Source organism: Rhinolophus ferrumequinum, chromosome 23 (genome assembly GCF_004115265.2).
Source record: "Rhinolophus ferrumequinum isolate MPI-CBG mRhiFer1 chromosome 23, mRhiFer1_v1.p, whole genome shotgun sequence".
Classification (NCBI taxonomy): domain Eukaryota; kingdom Metazoa; phylum Chordata; class Mammalia; order Chiroptera; family Rhinolophidae; genus Rhinolophus; species Rhinolophus ferrumequinum.
Genome location: NC_046306.1, coordinates 33,421,981 through 33,441,121, shown reverse-complemented (window position 1 = coordinate 33,441,121; position 19,141 = coordinate 33,421,981).

Below are 19,141 nucleotides of genomic sequence, written 5' to 3'. Positions count from 1 at the left end.
TTCTTTGAATTAGCCAAATAATAAGTAAAAATATTTTATTTTGTATTTCTGATCCATTAAAATCCTGTCATCTATTAAATACAAGCAAAGATCTAATAACATCTTAAAATCTACTTGGATTTTATAGTCTGGGATACTTCTACAGGGAAATAGTTAAATTTTCTAAAAAATTCAGTCTGGAAAATTCTCAGTGTAAAAATAATTCAGTTCAAAAGACTTTCTTATCAACAGGAGGCCAGATACTTATATTTTTGATGTCAGATAGGTTTTTTCTTTCTTTCTAAACATGGGTTAAAAGTACAGCAATGCTATTTTAAGTTAGAAAAAAACCCCAACAAAACACATTATTGATGACTACTACCTCAAGGCCAGCAACAGTGGAATATTTCTGCTTTTCTTCATGATATAATCTTCCAGGGAGTAGTGTCTCTGCAAGTCTTTGTAGTAGCAATTACCTTCAGAATGCCCTTGAGCAAAACACAGAGTTTCACCCTCCCTGCGGACATCATAACTCTTTGCCTACAAAACTGAACATCTATTAAAAAAAAAAAAGTTCAGGATTCAGATTTTCAAAATACAGAGCCAGGGACTTCTAAGAAGTATTCAAGAGCCACTATTATTACCTTGCTGTTTCAGATGCTTGGGGTTGAACTTCTTGAAGCCCCTATATTTCGTAGTCAAGGTACCTGATTTTGTTAATCCAAAAATATTTTTATTTCTGTCAAACTGACTTTCTTTTTTTTTTTTTGGAGGGGGGAGGGTATTTGTACAAAGCAATGATAATTTACTTAGGTGGGTTTTAAATTAATATTTGGCACATTAAATTACAAAATTGACACCCTAGTTAAGTTCCATCTGTAAATCTTGTTGTAACTTCTGTATGAAAGAAGAACAATTACTTTTGTGATTGTTAATTGATTGATATTTGATTAACATAAGATGAATAGGCTAAATTTTCCTTATAGAAAACATCGCCATTTATGGACTTGGTTAATGTTTTGTCTTAAAACATTTAAAACTTAGCTAATTAAACATCTTTAAAATTTAAAACATAAAAACACTTGGATATATTTTCTTTCCTTTTAAGTACTTGAAATGGACACTAAGGAAATTTGTAGCCTTAATAAGCAAAATTTTGCCAAGCACAAAATCAACCCATATAATATATGGTAAATCAAATTCTTCTTAATATCTCAATACTGTCTATAAACTAGTTAATACTCTTACATATTTTAACTTAAATTACAAGACTGCTATGTGAAAGTATCATTAATATTATATAGATTTTACAGTTCATTTGCACACATAGATTATTCCTAAACTTAATAAGCAAATATTACTACTATGGGATTGATTTTCTTTATCATCTCCCTATTAACTTCAGTATTGCCAGGATTGAAAATACAATCACCCAACTCTAAGGAACAGGTATATTCTTTAGGTGAGGCTGAGGTACTGATACATTGGTGTAGCCTGTCTCTTACTTTGCTAGGCAGTTCTTTTGGACTGCTAAGTGTGACTGGGTCATTTTATAACCCTGCTGGGCATGATATGAATTAAAACCCTACTTAGTTCCAGACACATATAGAGTAAATCCATCCTGGAATGACTTGACCCTGGAGGTAAATCATGAGATGATTCTGGTGCCTTGGGATGGAGAAATTTTCTTTTTTTTTTTAATTAAAATTTATCGGAGTGACAATTGTTAGTAAAGTTACATAGATTTGAGGTGTACAATTCTGTATTACATCATCTAAAAATCACATTTTGTGTTCACCACCCAGAGTCAGTTCTCCTTCCATCACCATATATTTGATCCCCCTTTACCCTCATCTACCACCCCCCACCCCCCTTACCCTCTGGTAACCACTAAACTATTGTCTGTGTCTATGAGTTTTTATTTTCATTTGTTTGTCTTGTTCCTTTGGTGTTTTTGGTTCATATACCACATATCAGTGAAATCATATGGTTCTCTGCTTTTTCTGTCTGACTTATTTCGCTTAGCATTATAACCTCAAGATCCATCCATGTTGTCACAAATGGTCCTATTTCATCTTTTCTTACCACCAAATAGGATTCCATTGTGTATATATACCACAACTTCTTTATCCATTCATCTATTGAAGGACATTTTGCTTGTTTCCATGTCTTGGCACCATAAATAAAGTTGCAATGAACATTGGAACACACTTATCTTTATGTTTAAATGTTTTCAGATTTTGGGGGTAGATACCCAGGAGAGGGATTGCTGGGTCATATGGTAATTCTATTCGTCATTTTTTGAGGAACATCCACACTGCCTTCCATAACAGCTGCACCAGTCTGCATTCCCACCAACTGTGTATGAGGTTTCCTTTTTCTCCACAGCCTCTCCAACACTTGTTACTATTTGTCTTGTTGATGATAGACATTCTAACTGGTGTGAGGTGATATCTTATTGTGGTTTTTATTTGCATTTCTCTGATGACTAGTGATGTTGAGCATTTTTTCATATGTCTATTTGCCATTTGTATGTCCTCTTTGGAGAAATGTCTCTTCAGGTCCTCTGCCCATTTTAAATTGGGTTGTTTGTTTTTTTGTTGTTGAGTTGCAAGAGTTCCTTGTATATTTTGGATATTAGCCCCTTATTGGAGGCACTGTTTGCAAAAATCTTCTCCCATTCAGTTGGTTGCCTCTTTATTTTGTCGATGGTTTCTTTTGCTGTGCAGAAGCTTTTAAGTTTCATATAGTCCCATTCATTTATTTTAGCTTTTACTTCCCTAGCCTTTGGAGTCAAATTCATGAAATGCTCTTTGAACCCAAGGTCCATAAGTTTAGTACCTATGTTTTTTTCTATGCAGTTTATTGTTTCAAGTTTTATGCTTAAGTCTTTGATCCATTTTGAATTAATTTTGGTACATGGTGACAGATAGTAGTCCAGTTTCATTGTTTTGCACGTGGCTTTCCAATTCTGCCAGGACCATTTATTGAAGAGGCTGTCTTTTTTCCATTGTATGTTCTGCTTCTTTGTCAAAAATTATCTGTCTTTGTGTCTTCTTCAATTTCTTTCAAAAATGTCTTATAGTTTTCAGCATATAGGTCTTTCACATCTTTGGTTAAGTTTATTCCTAGGTATTTTATTCTTCTTGCTGCAATTGCAAAAGAAATTGTTTTTTGAATTTCTTTTTCTGAGATTTCATTGTTAGTATATAGGAATGAAATGGACTTTTGTACGTTGATTTTGTAGCCAGCAACTTTACTGTATTCGTTGATTGTTTCTAATAGCTTTTTGGTGGAGTCTTTAGGGTTTTCTATATATAGCATCGTGTCATTTGCAAAGAGTGATAATTTAACTTCTTCATTCCCAATTTGGATGCCTTTTATTTCTTTCTCTTGCCTGATTGCTCTGGCAGGACTTCCAACACTATGTTGAAAAGCAGAGGTGATAGGGGACAGCCCTGTTGTGTTCCTGAACGTAGAGCAAAGGGCTTCAGTTTTTCACCATTAATTATGAGATTAGCTGAGGGCTTGTCATATATGGCCTTTATTATGTTAAGGTATTTTCCTTCTATATCTATTTTATTAAGTGTTTTAATCATAAATGGATGTTGTATCTTGTCAAATGCTTTTTCTGCATCAATTGATATAATCATATGATTTTTGTCCTTTATTTTGTTTATGTGATGTATCACATTGATGGATTTGCGGATGTTGAACCATCCTTGTACCCCTGGGATGAACCCCACTTGGTCATGATGAATAATCTTTTTAATGTATTGTTGCATTTGATTTTCTAGAATTTTGTTTAGGATTTTTGTATCTGTATTCATCAGAGATATTGGTCTACAGTTTTCTTTTTTGTGTGTTGTCCTTACCAGGTTTTGGCATCAGGATAATGGTGGCCTCATAAAATGAGTTAGGGAGTACTGTCTCTTCTTCAATTTTTTGGAATAGTTTGAGCAGGTTTGGTAGTAGATCCTCTTTGAAGTTTTGGTAGAATTCACTAGTGAAGCCATCTGGTCTCAGACTTCTGCTTTTGGGAAGGTTTTGGATGACTGATTCAATTTCGTTACTGGTGATCAGTCTGTTTAGATTTTCCAGTTCTTCATGGTTCAGCCTAAGAAGGCTATATGCTTCTAAGAACTTGTCCATTTCTTCTAGGTTATTGAATTTGGTGGCATATAGTCCTTCATAGTATTCTTGCATGATGCTTTGTATTTCTATGGCATCCGTTATAACTTCCCCTTTTTCATTTCTGATTTTGTTTATTAGCTTCTTCTCTCTTTTTACCTTAGTGTGTCTAGCCAAGGGTTTGTCAATTTTGTTAATCTTTTCAAAGAACCAGCTCTTTGTCATATTAATTTTTTCTATTTTTCTTTTGTTCTCTATTTCATTTAGTTCTGCTCTGAGTTTTATTTCCTTTCTTCTGATGAACTTGAGTTTTATTTGTTCTTTTTCTAGTTCTTTAAGGTGTAACGTGAGGTTATGTATTTGGGATTTTTCTTATTTCTTGAGATAGGCCTGTAATGATATAAATTTCCCTCTTAAAACTGCTTTCGCTGCATCCCAAAAGTTTTGGTAGGATGTATTTTCATTGTCATTTGTTTCTATGTATCTTTTGATCTGTCCTCTAATTTCTTCTTTGACCCAGTCATTCTTTAAAAGAAGGTTGTTTAATCTCCATGTATTTGTGTTTTTTTCCTGCTTTCTTTTTGCAGTTGATATCCAATTTCAAAGCCTTGTGATCAGAGAATATGCTTGGTATGATTTCAATCTTCTTAAATTTGCTGGGGCTGATTTTATGTCCCAATATATGGTCTATCCTTGAGAATGTTCCATGTACACTAGAAAAGAATGTATAGTCTGATGTTCTAGGATGAAGTGCTCTATATATGTCAATTATGTCCATTTCATCTAATGTGTCATTTAGGGTTGCTATTTCGTTATTTATTTTCTGTTTGGATAATCTATCCATAGCTGTCAATGATGTATTTAGTATAATTGTGTTTTGGTCAATTTCTCCCTTTAGTTCTGTTAGTAGTTTCTTGGTATATTTCAGTGCTCCCTGATTGGGGGCATAAATATTGATGACTATTATGTCTTCCTGTTGTATAGTCCCCTTTACCATTATGAAATGTCCATCTTTGTCTCTTGTTATCGTTTTCACCCTGAAGTCTGTTTCATCTGATATCATTATGGCTACACCTGATTTTTCTCTGGGTACCATTTACTTGGAGTGTCAATTTACACCCTTTCACTTTGAGTCTATGCTTGTCCTTGTAGCTGATATGTGTCTCTTGGCTAGGTTTAGTTTTTTTGATCCAATTTGCTGCTCTGTGCCTTTTTATTGGTGAGTTAAGTCCATTTACATTTAGGGTGATTATTGATATGTGAGGATTTCCTGTCATTCTATCTTTAGTTTTTTTGTTAAGGCTGTGTCTCCATTGTTTCTTTGCCTTTTTGTTCTTGTCTATTATTTCTGTGTGTTGGTAGTCTATGATGTTTCCCTCTGTTTCTTCTTTTATTACAGTATATATTTCAGTTCTGAATTTTTTTTTGAGTGATTATCCTCAAGTTTATGTAAAAGAAAGTTTGATATTTAGAGTATTCCATTTTCTTCAGCACGCTTACTTTCTCCATTCCCATGTTCCGGTTCAGGCCTTTACTCTCCCCCTTTTTATGTTTTGGTTACCACAAATTGTCCCTGTTGATCGTGGTCAAATAGCCTCCTTTTATATTTCTTGTAGTGCAGGTCATGTATTAGAAATTTCCTCATCTCCTGTATGTCTGGAAAGGTCTTTATTCCTCCTTCATATCTAAAGGATATCTTTGCTGGATATATTATTCTTGGCTCATAATTTCTCTCTTTCAATAGTTTGAATATTTGGTTCCACTCCCTCCTGGCTTGTAGAATTTCTGCTGAAAAATCTGATGATAATCTAATGGGCTTTCCTTTGTAGGTTACCATCTTCTTTTCCCTGGCTGCCTTGAGGATTCTTTCTTTGTCGTTCATTTTTGACAGCTTCAATACAATTTGCCTTGGAGAAGGCCTGTTGGGATTGAGGTAATTAGGTGTTCTATTTGCTTCTTGGATTCGAGGATCCAGTTTTGTCCACAAGTTTGGGAAGTTCTCATCAACAATTTGTTTGAATATATTCTCTGTTCCCTTCTGTCTTTCTTTTCCTTCTGGTATGCCCATTATTCTTATATTGCTCTTTCTGATGGAGTCAGAAAGTTCTTGTAGAGTTCTTTCATTTCTTTTAAGTCTCAAGTCTCTTTCTTCTTCCATCTGTGTAATTTCCAGGTTTCTATCTTCGATGTCACTGATTCTTTCCTCCATCTGGTCAACTCTACTACCTAACCTGGTTATTTTGTTCTTAATTTCTTCCATTGAGTTCTTAATCTCCAGACATTCTATTTGGTTCTTTTTTAAAATTTCAATCTCTTTCGTAAAATGCTCATGTTGTTCTTTGATTGTGTTTCTGAGTTCATTAAAGTGCCTTTCTGTGTTTTCTTGCATCTCTTTGAGTTTTTTCAGAACTGCAATCTTGAATTCTCTATCATTAAGTCATCTATTCCCATATCTTTAAATTCATTTTCTGGAGACTTTTCATTTTCTTTCTGAGGTGTCTTGTTGCCTTGGTTATTCATGGCAGTTAATGATTTATTGTTTCTCTTCCTAGACATCTACAGGAGTGGGTTCTGCAACAGGTTGATAGGAAGATGTCTTTCTTTTGTGTCCCAGTAGTGTTGGTAGAAAGTTTTATTTTCTCTTGGACTGCAGCTTTTTTCTCTCTCTCACACGGTAGTGTTATGTTTTCTCTGCACTATTCTAGCTTCTCACACAGTGGGTGGATTCCCTGGAAGGCGAGCTTCTCCTCTGTTAACAGTTCGCCTATGTCATAGGGTGCAGTGTCCATGTGTGGATGCGGAGAGCTTTTGAAGTTCCAACGCTCTTGCTACACCAGATTCAGAGGCCGTGTGTTTCAGCAGTTCTGTTTACTCCTGCAGGGATCCACCCAGATAGGTGGGGACAGGAGCGGGGTGGGTTGTGAGAGGTGGCCCAGAGCCATGGCAGTGACCACCACCACAGCTCCCTCCTCTTTGCCAGAACTAGTTGGGCTGCGTATCTGTGTCTGCGGACCACAGTTCTCACAACTGCTAATATTCTGTTCTTTTGATCTGACATTGCTACTGTTCCGCTTCTAGCACTGGCAGGTGGGGTGTGTGTGAGCTCTGGGAGGGTAGGAAGGGGGCAGCTAGTCTCAGAGTCTAAGGCTTCTATTCTCTGCTCAGCAGTGAGGACCTAAACCAGTTTTCAGCCTTCTCCCCTGTCTTTGCTCTGAGGTGTCTGCCGTAAGCGTTGGGTTCAGTTGTGTTATATGCTGTCCCCTCCGCCCTGTGGGTCATAAGCAGAGCCCTAGCAGTCCGAGTTCTTCCATCTACTGCAGCTGCGGTAGTTCCGGGATGCAGCGAACTCGGAGCGCCAAGCTAGGTCTGCCTCCTGTGCCCGTGCGTCTCCATCTCTGTACTTCTCCCTTCCCTCCTCCCCTGCTCGCACAATTTGCCCACCTTTAGGTGAATTCAGTAGTGAGCCTCTTCGTCTTGCCTGTCTGCTGTGCTGGGAGTCCTTTGTGGAGTTATAGTTGTTCGATTTGTTGTAAATTCCAGGGGAGATTTCCAGAGGCTTACCTCATGCCACCATTTTGATGACGTCATCGAGAAATTTTCTAAGCTTTCAATGGGCTGGTGATTGGGCCTTCATGACATTAACAATAAGTGGTTTAGTATTGTGGATCCTAGCATTGGGTCTGCTGAGGGCTGAATCTCTCTAAGCATATAATAAATATAGCATTCATAAATCACACCCCACAACTCAGCTGTGAAATACCCCACTTTTTCTTAGAACGTAATTTTGAAGAAACACTCCAACCCCGTTCTGTCAGGTGGTTGAGATAAACTCAGTCCAGTTTTCTAGTTAGGGTGAACTTTCATGAAATCATGTTGTTATGGGGACAACAGGCTGGGAGAATGTCAATGTCTTTGGTCACTAACATACGCTATTGAATATCTTATCATTATGCCCCCTGCTTTTTTCTAATCTAGCATATTTCTCTCTGCTTTCCCTGTTTCATGTGGGAAAACAAGGGAATCATCTGCTCCTTCCCTGACAGCCTAGGATTCAGGGATCCCTACAATTCTGCCTATCACCCCATCCGTTCAGACTCTCTCTGCAGCTGTTCTCTCTCAAGGGGCTTCCCTTCTCTAAAGGGCAAGTGTCTCTTACTGCCACACACCTGTGCCTTCCCTTCTGATGGCCTTCTTCTGGACCTGGAAGCATCCTCTTTTACTCTCAGAGAACATCCCTTTCTCCTCAAACCTATGGATGTCACTTATGTGAGTCTTTTTTGTTTCCGTAAGGTCTTCACTTTTGGAACACAAAAGTCAAGAGAAGGTTGTTTGTATTCTGTTCTCTCTCCTGGTTCAATGAGAATAGAGTACTTTAACAGCTAGGAAGGTGTGCAGAAGAGAGTAATAATACCCATCAGTTACTATATTAGAATAATATTCTACAATAGTACTCGTAATTCACCTACCTACCTCTGCATCCTTACAACACATAAACACATAAAACAGAGAGAAACAGATGTGTCGTTCCATTATTTGAAATGAACATGAGTGAGTTTAGGCATTTCAAACTGTTTCCATTAAGGTACACATACACATACACCAATTATCAATTATACTGTTGATAATTTTGTAAGAAAAAAATTGTCCAAGACTGAAAATGGGCAAGAGAAATTGTGAAGTGTCCTTTCAGTGGACTGAAGCACATAGTCTAGTGAACTCTCTGAGAATTGTCTGATTTTATAAGAGTGTGTGCTTTTTGACTGATTTTCTGTTGACTATTTTACAATTCTGTAGGGATAAAAATTAATATGTACAAAATTGATAGCAATACTAACTATTTTTGTGGGTGGCAATGCAAATGAATTTTGACTGGTAGAGATACAATTGATTTCTACCAATTTAAAAAGATAACCACAAACATTATAGTGCCTTGCCTTGGAGGACACTATCCAGTTATATATAGAGAAGGTGACAAAAAAATGTATTCACATTTTAAGAAGGGAAAAAACTGTATTAAAATTGTAATACTAAATATATATCAATAATAAAAGATGAGCACAAGTCATGTTTGACTTCTGTAATTATAAGAGGTGCTCAAAATGGTTACCATCAGCATAATTTTAATACAGTCTTTTCCTTTCTTAAAATGTGTATACATTTTTTGGCACCCTCTATATGTTGGAAAAATTCATTTCTGCATTTCTGTATCTATTGATATCTATCTATATTTATCTGTTCTTCAAATTTTCCTTTAACCCTGTGTTAATATGTTACTGTTGATTAATTAATGAACAAGTTGAAAAAAACTGATGTGTTCATTTTATATTTGTTTGAAAGCTTTTTTTTGTTTTTGTTTTTTTCTTTTTGAAAATTATACTTTAGTCATTTGTAGCATAAGCTGTTTCTTTGGCATCTAAACTGCCATTCTAATCCTTTTCTTGCTTCATTAGCAATATTCCAAATAGTTTCTCAGCGTTCTTCCACATTTCATTTAGTCTTCATGATAATCTTCACAATAATAGGCAATAAAATTTCCGTTTTACATATTTATAACTGAGACTCAAAAATGATTTAATTAGAGGTCCCAGACAGTTAAAAAGTACTCTGTATTACAGATGAGTTTTCTTTTTTTTTTTTTTCAAAGTGGTTTTGGACTTCTTTTTATTTTTTTAATTTTTTTTATTGGGGAAGGGGAACAGGACTTTATTGGGGAACAGTGTGTGCTTCCAGGACTTTTCCAAGTCAAGTTGTTGTCCCTTCAATCTTAGTTGTGGAGGGCGTAACTCAGCTCCAGGTTCTGTTGTTAGTTGCAGGTGGTGCAGCCCACCATCCCTTGCAGGAGTCAAGGAGTCGAACCAGCAACTCTGTGGTTGAGAGACTGCTCTTCAACCAACTGAGCCATCTGGGAGTTCAGCGACAGCTCAGCTCAAGGTGCCATGTTCAATATTAGTTGTGGGGGGGAGTGCAGCCCACTATCCCTTGAGGGAGTCGAGGAGTCGAACCAGCAACCTTGTGGTCGAGAGTCTGCTCTCCAACCAACTGAGCCATCTGGCCACCTGGGAGCAAAGCGGCAGCTCATTGACTTCATTTTAGTTGCGGAGGGCTTAGCTCGCTGGCCCTCGTGGGAATCGAACAGGCAGCCCGGTTGCCCAGAGCTCGCGCTGTAACCAATCAAGGCTCCTGTCCACCCCTACAGACGAGATTTCAATAATTATTGAGTTTGCTTCAAATCCCTTTACCCTGTGTTACCATGCACCATTTTAAAGTCAGTATTGCTCAGGACTGCATAGTACTCTTGTAAAATTAAAAGTATTGGAAAACTTGAAGGTCCTCATTTTAAGCCTTTTCAAGAAAAAGTAACCTGTTAACTTTGGAGGCTTAAATTCAAAGGAACATTTGGTAAGAAATCAAAACTGGCCAGCCTATTAACTTTGGAATCTCTATTTCATACACGGTGGCCTGTAGGATGTTGGATAATGGATATTGGATAATGATGTCAGTTGCATCAAGAAATATATGATATTTAAGTGGTTAGCATCAACAATCCAGTTGTGAAGGCAAAGCATGTACATGTAAAATTTTTAAAAATCCCTAAGCTTAAAAAATCTAAGCAACATCTTTTTTCTTTAGAAAAGGAATAGATGAGACACCACAATTAATTAGTAATTTGTGATCAAGTGAATTATTCTTCTCCTTGGTGGAAAAAGAAAAGCATAAACAATAATGTTTTATACCAGCTTGGTATTCAGGTTCAAAATTCAGTTCCTCTTGATAATTTCCCTTTTTCTCCCCTCTCCAAACCACAAGAAAGGTGTGATGCAGAGTTGACTGATACCACTACTGGAGCACTTCGTACAATGCATATAAGAATTCTTGTTTTCTTCTTACTGGCTTGTCTTCATTGATTATTTTTTTTCTGCCCTGAACTCATGATTTATGGTATTTTGTGGTACTAATGTAAACATTTCTTCTTGAATTTTCAGACAGAGAAAATGTGTCATACGAATAGACCTAACAGCAGGACTAGCTACTTAATTTGCAGGCCCGGTACAAAACAAAAATGTAGACCCTTTGTTCAAACGAGAAGCAGAACATTGTCAGCTCCCTAGAACCTTCCTCATGTCCCTTCCAGTCATAACTTTCCCAAGAGTAACTGCTATTCTGACTTCTAACAGCACAGATTAGCTTGGCCTTTTTTTGACTTTATATTAGTGAAGCCAGGCAGAATGTACTTTTTGGTGTGTGTCTGGCTTATTTTGCTCAACAGTGTAATTGTGAGATTTTTCCCAAACCTTTGCATATAATTATAATTTGTTTATTCTTATTGCTGGATAACATCCATTGTATAGAATCTTAAAATTGTTACTACTAGTATCATAGTAAGTTTAATTTCCCTCCAGGATTTTCCTCTGACATATGCACACATACATGCACGCAGAGACAGAGAGGCACACACACACACACACACACACACGCACACACACACACACACAGTGATGAATTTGGTCTATTTTGAATGGAGGTGAGAAAGCCAGGGTTGTATATTAACTGTTTTCTGGTTTTTTTTTTTTTTTTTGACCTTTCCATAGGGTGTCAGTTGCCCAGAAACCAGTAGTATTTAATCTCCAAAATATATTGGTTGACATTTTTAATCACATTGTCTTTTCTCCCAAATGCTTACTTTTTTTCTTCCTGTGAGTAAGCTAGTGCAGAAAACTTGAGCTGGTGACATACCCAATCTGTCTATAATCAACCTGTTTTTCCAGTTCCAGAACCTGATAATTTTTCCTCATTCCGTTTCCATCTTGTTGGTTTCTAGTTTTTGCCGCGTTAGTGTGATGATGAGCATGAAGAAATCACACATACACAATGACCTACGGAAAACTTCACAGGAACAGACCACAGGGAACATGTGCATCAATTACACCTTAGCTTGTTTTGAATGCAGAGGTATGCCACCAAATATTTTCTTCTGTCTTTGCAGTTTCCAAGAGTGATCTGTATTATTTTTGTTTAACAGTGTTACTAATGTATAATTCACATACCGTACAATTCACTCATTTAAAGGACACGATTCAATAGTGTTCACTGTACTCACAGAGTTGTGCTGTCATCACCACAGCCAGTTTTAGAACATTTCATTACCCTAAAGGAAAACACACACCCACTAGCAGTCATTTTCATTTCCCCCCAATTTCTCCCTCTCACCTCCCCCCATTCACCCTTAGCTAGGAAGCCACCAATCTACTTTTTGTCTCTACAGTTTTACCATTTTACACTTTTTGGACATTTTATATAAATGGAATCAGACAGTTTATGTTCTTTTGCGAATGATTTCTTTCACTACTTCATTCCTTTTTACGTGGCTGAATAATATTCCATTGTACAGATATACCACATTTTATTTATCCATTCAGTAGTTGGTGGAAATCTTGATTGCTTCTACTATTTGATTATTATGAATAGTGATTCTATGAACATTTGTGTACAGGTTTTTATGTGGAAACGTGTTTTTATTTCTCTTGGATATGTACATAGGAATTGCTGGGCCATGTGTTGTTAACTTTATGTTTCATATTTGAGGATCTACCAGACTATTTAGTTTATAAAGTGGCTGCACCATTTTACATTGTAACCAGCAATGCATGAGGGTTCTAGTTTCTGTACATCCTCACTAATACTTGGAATTATCTATTTTTTTTAATTATAGTTATTTTAGTAGGTATAAGGTAGTAGCTCATTATAGTTTTGATTTGTATTCTCCGATGGCTAATAATATTGAGCATCTTTTCATGAGCTTATTGATTATGTCTATGTCTTCTTTGAAGAAATGTTTATTCAAATTCTTTGCCCATTTGTAAATTGCATTATTTGTCTTTTTATTAAGCTGTGGGAATTATTTATATATTCTAGATACAAGTATCTTATCTTATATATGATCTGCTAATATTTTCTCCTATTTTGTAGGTTGTCTTTTCACTTTCTTGATAGTATCCTTTGAAGTACAAAAGTTTTTAATTTTTGGTAAAGTCTAATTTATCTGTTTTTCTTTTTTGTTTGTGTTTTTGGTGACATTGAACTTTATTATTAAGTATGATTTCAAAGCATTTTTGAATTGTTAATGCTTAAAAATTCATTGTATTCTTTTCCTGGAATTTGATATGTTTACCATCATTTTCGGGAAGAATTTCTAATGGCAAAACCAGTCAGTGATTTTCTATATGTTTTGGTATGTTGACATTCCCATTCATTGCCTAGTGCTAGTCTGAATAAAAAATCTTAAATGGACTTTTTTTTTCTAACAAGGGAAATCAGGGTGACCAGGAGATGAATGATCTTGGAATCAACCACAGGATAAGAATGTTTGGTGGCTGATTGGTATCTGGTTATCATGGCAACAAAGACGAGAAGATCCTGAAGTAATCAGTTTAGTAGTACGTACTTACTGATTCTGGGCCCTAGGCTGATTTAAGGATTGTGGTGGGAGGCTGAAAAAGCAGGAGGAGCTCTGTTCTGTTTAGGATGATATAAACTAAGTGGAAGATATATAGCTAACACAGGAAACAATTTATAAACAATGTGTGTGATTTCCAGATTATCTAGTTAATGCTCTTCAAGTGAGTCCTCAATAACGATTTATGTAACTGACTAAAATACAGAATCAGGTACTAAATTAGGTAGTGTGGACTAGAATCATAGTGTGACCTTAGGCAAGTCACTTCACCTTTCTGAGCTTCTGTTTGTTCATCTGTAAATGGAGACAATAATTATGCTTAGCTCAACGGGCTGTAAGGAAGGGCAAATGCGACCCTGCCTCTGTAAGTGTGCGTGTAACTGTTCAGACTCATGAGAGCTGTGAATGCAGGAACAGAAGCATCAGGGAGAGGTGGCTCAGACATGGGGTTTGTAATTAAACAGACCTGGGTAAAATTTTAGTATTGTGTGCTCTGGGACACATCTATAAAACCTACTTCATGAGATTGTTGTGTGGAATAATTTAAATGAGATAGTATACGCAAAGTTCTGAACATGGGAGGATCCTTTAGGTGAAGGAGGCAATGGGTGCAAAGCATAAAAGTACATGCTTTTCCCAGCATGAGAGTATGTGTTGAGAGGTAACAAAAAAGTAGGGCTGGGAACTCGTTAGGGAAGGACTAAAAACACAATCAGAATACTTAACCCAGCCTCCGAGGGAGTCTCCTGAAGACTTTAATCAACAGCTATTTTGTCTGAAGCTTGTCTCAGGCTGGAAAGAAAGTGACCTGCTATGTTGGAAAAAGCCCTGTTATAGTAAACAGGAGGCCTGGATTTGGTTGTAGCTGTGCCACTAGTTAGCTAGCTGTGTGCCTCAGACCAGTCATTTAACCTTCCTGGACTTTCCCACCAGGAAAGTCAGTCCAAGTTTGAGAAACAGTAAGCTCCAAGTCGATAGATCTGGTTTTCCTAATAGTGCCAGTGTTTGACTACTGCCGAAGTGTAGAAAACAAAGAATGTCTGGTCATCTGGGACTTCGGGCAATTTTCCAGCACCCACAGACTTGATATTTTGAAACATCTTTGAGGGTTTGTAGCAAAATATATGAGCATGTGTAGCTATCTAATACTAATTCAACCTGGTGTTGGACAAAATGTTCCAGATTGTTCATGTGTCTCTATGCAATGTGACAGACATTCCCATCATGCATTTCTTGAACATTTATTGATGTATACGCGTAGAGAAAAGTGCTGAACTCTTAAGTGTTTTGCTCTCCTTGTTTTTAAGAAATGAATTTGTCTGACTAATCAGCACCCTAATCAAGAAGCAGAATATGACCAGAAACACAGAACCCCACTTTCTCTTCCGGTTACTACCTCCCCCAAGGATAACCATTGTTTGTAATGTCATAGACTAGTTTTTGAAATGTCAAAAAATTCATTAAAAAATAAAGATTGCTTGTTCTTTATTTAGAGATCTTTGAATGTCATTTAGGAAGCTAAGTGTGGTGTTCCTTGCTAGTGCCTGCATGAAGGGGTACTACATTTTCGGAAAATAATTTGGCATGACGTCTCAAGATCCGTTAACACAATTATTCTATTCTGTTCTTGGTGATATATCCAAGGAAAATTTGCTTTAAACTGGATGATTTTATATTCAGGAATATTTTCTTTTCACGATTATCTGTAGTCATTAAATGAGAAAGTAACTCAGATGTTCAATAATAGGTGAATCATTAAGTAGCATATAGATACTAACCATGAAATATTAAGCAGCTGTTAAATGGGAAGACTCCATAACAAAAGGGAAACTGTCTATCTTGAAATGTCTAGTAAAAATTGAAAGTGCAAAATTGCTCTATGCTAGAACCATATCTTTATAAAACTTAAATGCATATGGACAAGAACTGGAAAATATTTATGGAGGAATGTTGGTTGTTTCTATATCAGTTGTGTTTTAAAACTGTTACTGTAAATAAAAATCTGATGGGCAAAATGAGAGCATATAAGCTTTTCTATTTAACATGAACATTTTTAACAGTACAGTTTGGACTTTTAGACTACAAAGGAACAAAAAAATTACAAAACTTTTTTTTATGTAAAAGTCACTGACAGCTATGAGAATGACAAAAATGTTAAAGTACAGCAACCTCCAATACTGGCAGTGGTTCAAGGAAATGGACATTTTCACACATTCATGGTGGTTTTAAAATTGCCACAATCTTTCAAAATCAAAAAAAGTATTAATTGGTAAAATAAAAATTCATATGTCCTTTGACTCAAAAATCTTGCATAGGCTAGAATTTATCTTACTAAAAAAAAGTAACAGAACTCAAAGCTACTTGTATCGAATGATATCAAGTTGCTCACGGCATTGTTTCTGGGTAATAAAACAAACACACAGCCACAGGCTATCAAACAACTAACCTGGACACAGCCTGACTGTCCATTAGCTGTGCAATGATTGTGCAATGCTTCTTTTGGAGCTGTGATAAGGACTGACTTAGACCTTTGTTGACTTGCAGGAACACTCATTAATGATTACTACATGACAAAAAGGGATTGAAGACTAACGTAAACAATACAAACTCATTTTGTATAAACTACGAAATATCATACACACTTGTGGGAATAGAGAAATATGTGAAATTATTTTCTGGTTACCTTGGGAAATGAGGGGATGAATATTAACTTTTCTTAATGTATCTTTACATCAGTGAGTTTGAGTAGACACTCTTGTGTAATTTCTAAAAAGGAATTTAATTAAAAAGGTATTTTTAAAAGTCAGTGATGTTCCCAATTGAATACTGATCAATAATTTCTCTGACATAACAAACAAGTATAGAATTATTACTAATGAGGTTATTTCATCTAATATCAAATGGCATATAAGGAGCTACAAATGATTCTTCTTGTGCAGTTTCATGAAGAATCCAAACCCTTCTAAAGTAAATGTAAAAGCAATTATTAATATTCATTTTAGAGAATGCTCATTTTTGGTGCTTATGAGGCTACTTTTTGTCTGCCTTTTTAAGTAGAATTATATAGCATCATTAACATTTTCACTAAATATAATGTTTTCTAAAATAGTATCCAGGAACAACTTTGTGGGATAAAGTGAAGGAGTCAGAAGCCTCGCTTGATTTCTGACATCTGCAAATATGCGAGTCTCACTTTCAGTTGGTAAATGTGGTCACCACTCCCTTTGCTTATTTAGAATGGGACAGGGCAGAAAGGGGGGCTACCATCCAGTTTTAGCAGCTCTTCTCCAATTCTCAACCCTGTTCACATTCTCCAGACTTGTTTTATTGGAGGAACAGAAGTCTCATCAGCCTTGTCCCCAGGAACCACCTGCTTCATAGTGACATGTGGGATGAGATCTTAGTTCTCCAGCAAATATAGTATTGGAGCTATAAAGAGAACAGAAGAAACACTTCTTGGATGCAATAAATTGGGTGTCTGGTCCCCAGGGTCTATCACCTTAGGCAATGGTTCTAAGAGTCACATTTCTTCTTACCAAAAGATCCTCTAATCAAGGACCAGACAGTCAGGGGGGCTGATGGAGCATTGTTGATGTGACAGCGAAAACATTATCTGTGGGCACAAACTTACACAACTCATAACCTACATTTCTTTGTCAGTATTTACTATTTAGGTGAGAAGACTCTAACATGATTTCTGCCTCTTTATCCTCCAAACCACAGGGCACAAACTTCTGTTGATTATTACACTGAGTTATGAAGTTCCCTAATTACAGAAAAAGGGGAGTTACTGCCTCAGATAATTCAGGGAACATTTAACCTAAACCTCGTGTCTCATCAAATATCCTACACAGACTGTCCTTAACTAACGATAAGGCTTTGTTCCCAAAGTTTATTTATACTTTACTTGGGAACTCAGCTTTACAACATCCTAGAAGTTCTCATTACTTAACATTTGTTGTATTGTGGGAAGAACAGATAATATGATATCTGCTGTCAACCAATTTGAAGTGTACAGTATCATATTGTTCACTATAAGGACAATGTTGTATAGAAAATCTCTAGAACTTATTCATCTTGTATGACTGAAACTTTATTCCCGTTGAACACTCCCCATTTCCTACCTTCCCTTAGCCCCTGGCAATCACCATTCTACTTTCTGCTTCTTTAAGTTTCACTATCTTAGATTCCTCATATAAGTGAAATCATGCAGTATTTTTCTTCAGCAATTGGCTTATTTCACTTAGCATAATGTTCTCAAGGTATCATCCATGTTGTTGCGTATGGCAGGATTTCCTTCTTTTTATGGCTGAATAATATTTTGTTGTATGTATAGACCACATTTGCTTTATCCATTCATCCATCAATGGATGTTTATTTTGTTTCCATATCTTTGCTGTTGTGAACAATGCCACAATGAATACAGGTATGCATAAACCTTTTCGAGATCCTAATATTAATTATTTTGGATAAATACCCAGACGTGAGATCATTGGATCATATAGTAATTCTATTTTTGCTTTTTTGAGAAAGCCTCATACTGTTTTCCACAGTGGTTTCACCATTTTGTATTCCAACCAATAGTGTACAAGGATTCCAATGTCTCCGCATCCTCACCAACACTTATCTTCAAAAAAATTTTTTTGATGATTGCCATCTGTCAGGTGTGCTCACCTTGAGTACTGTAACCTCTTAATATGATCTAGATTTTTCATAAAGATATTTTGGTCTGTATGTCACTATAAAATCTTTTTCTGTGGGGGATTAAGGACTGAGACTTGCTATTGTACCATCTTACTGATGTTACTCATCAACAACGATCTCACTTAAATGTTAAATGTTCTGGTGATCATTGCCCAAATTGTCATTATCCTAGATGTGGCATGGAGCTCTGAGTGTTTTGGGGCAGTCATTTGACTCCTTTGAACTGATTCATCTTTTTGACACGTACTGTACTGACTGAACCCTATGGATGACACCAATAGGTATTCAACAAATGTTTGCTGAATGAATGAATGAGCCTCAGTTTCTTTATCTGTGAAATGAGGAGGTTGGAGTGGCCTATTACAAGCTCTCATTCAAGCCAGACATTTGAAGATTCTTTCAAGTCTATATTACTGTAGCTGTTAAGGTACTGTGCCATATGTTGTATAAACCAATGAGACAAGATAGCACCCTGCCAGTAGTTTTCCATTTTAAGCAGAGGACATTGATGTGCACATATATTAAATGTCATGAAGACAAGTTCATTGTATGCAGAATGGGCTTCAGAATCAAAAGTTTTCTTTTGAAAAGCAAACAGATTTTTCAGAAAATTCTTTAAGAAAAATAATAAAAAGATAATGTTTTTTAAAAAGTCTCAAAGTGACCAAAGAATAAATTCTTCCATCATATATTAAAAGCATCTACACAACTTTATCCAATCACCTTCAAAGAGAGCAGGCTGGAGTCTTGGAGTATTACTTATAAAGTTTTAATGAGAAAATTTATACAAGTGTATTAGAAAGTTCGTTCTGCTTTGAGACGCCTGTACCTAATGTGGGACAAGTTACACAGCTTTGGAGGCAGACCAATATG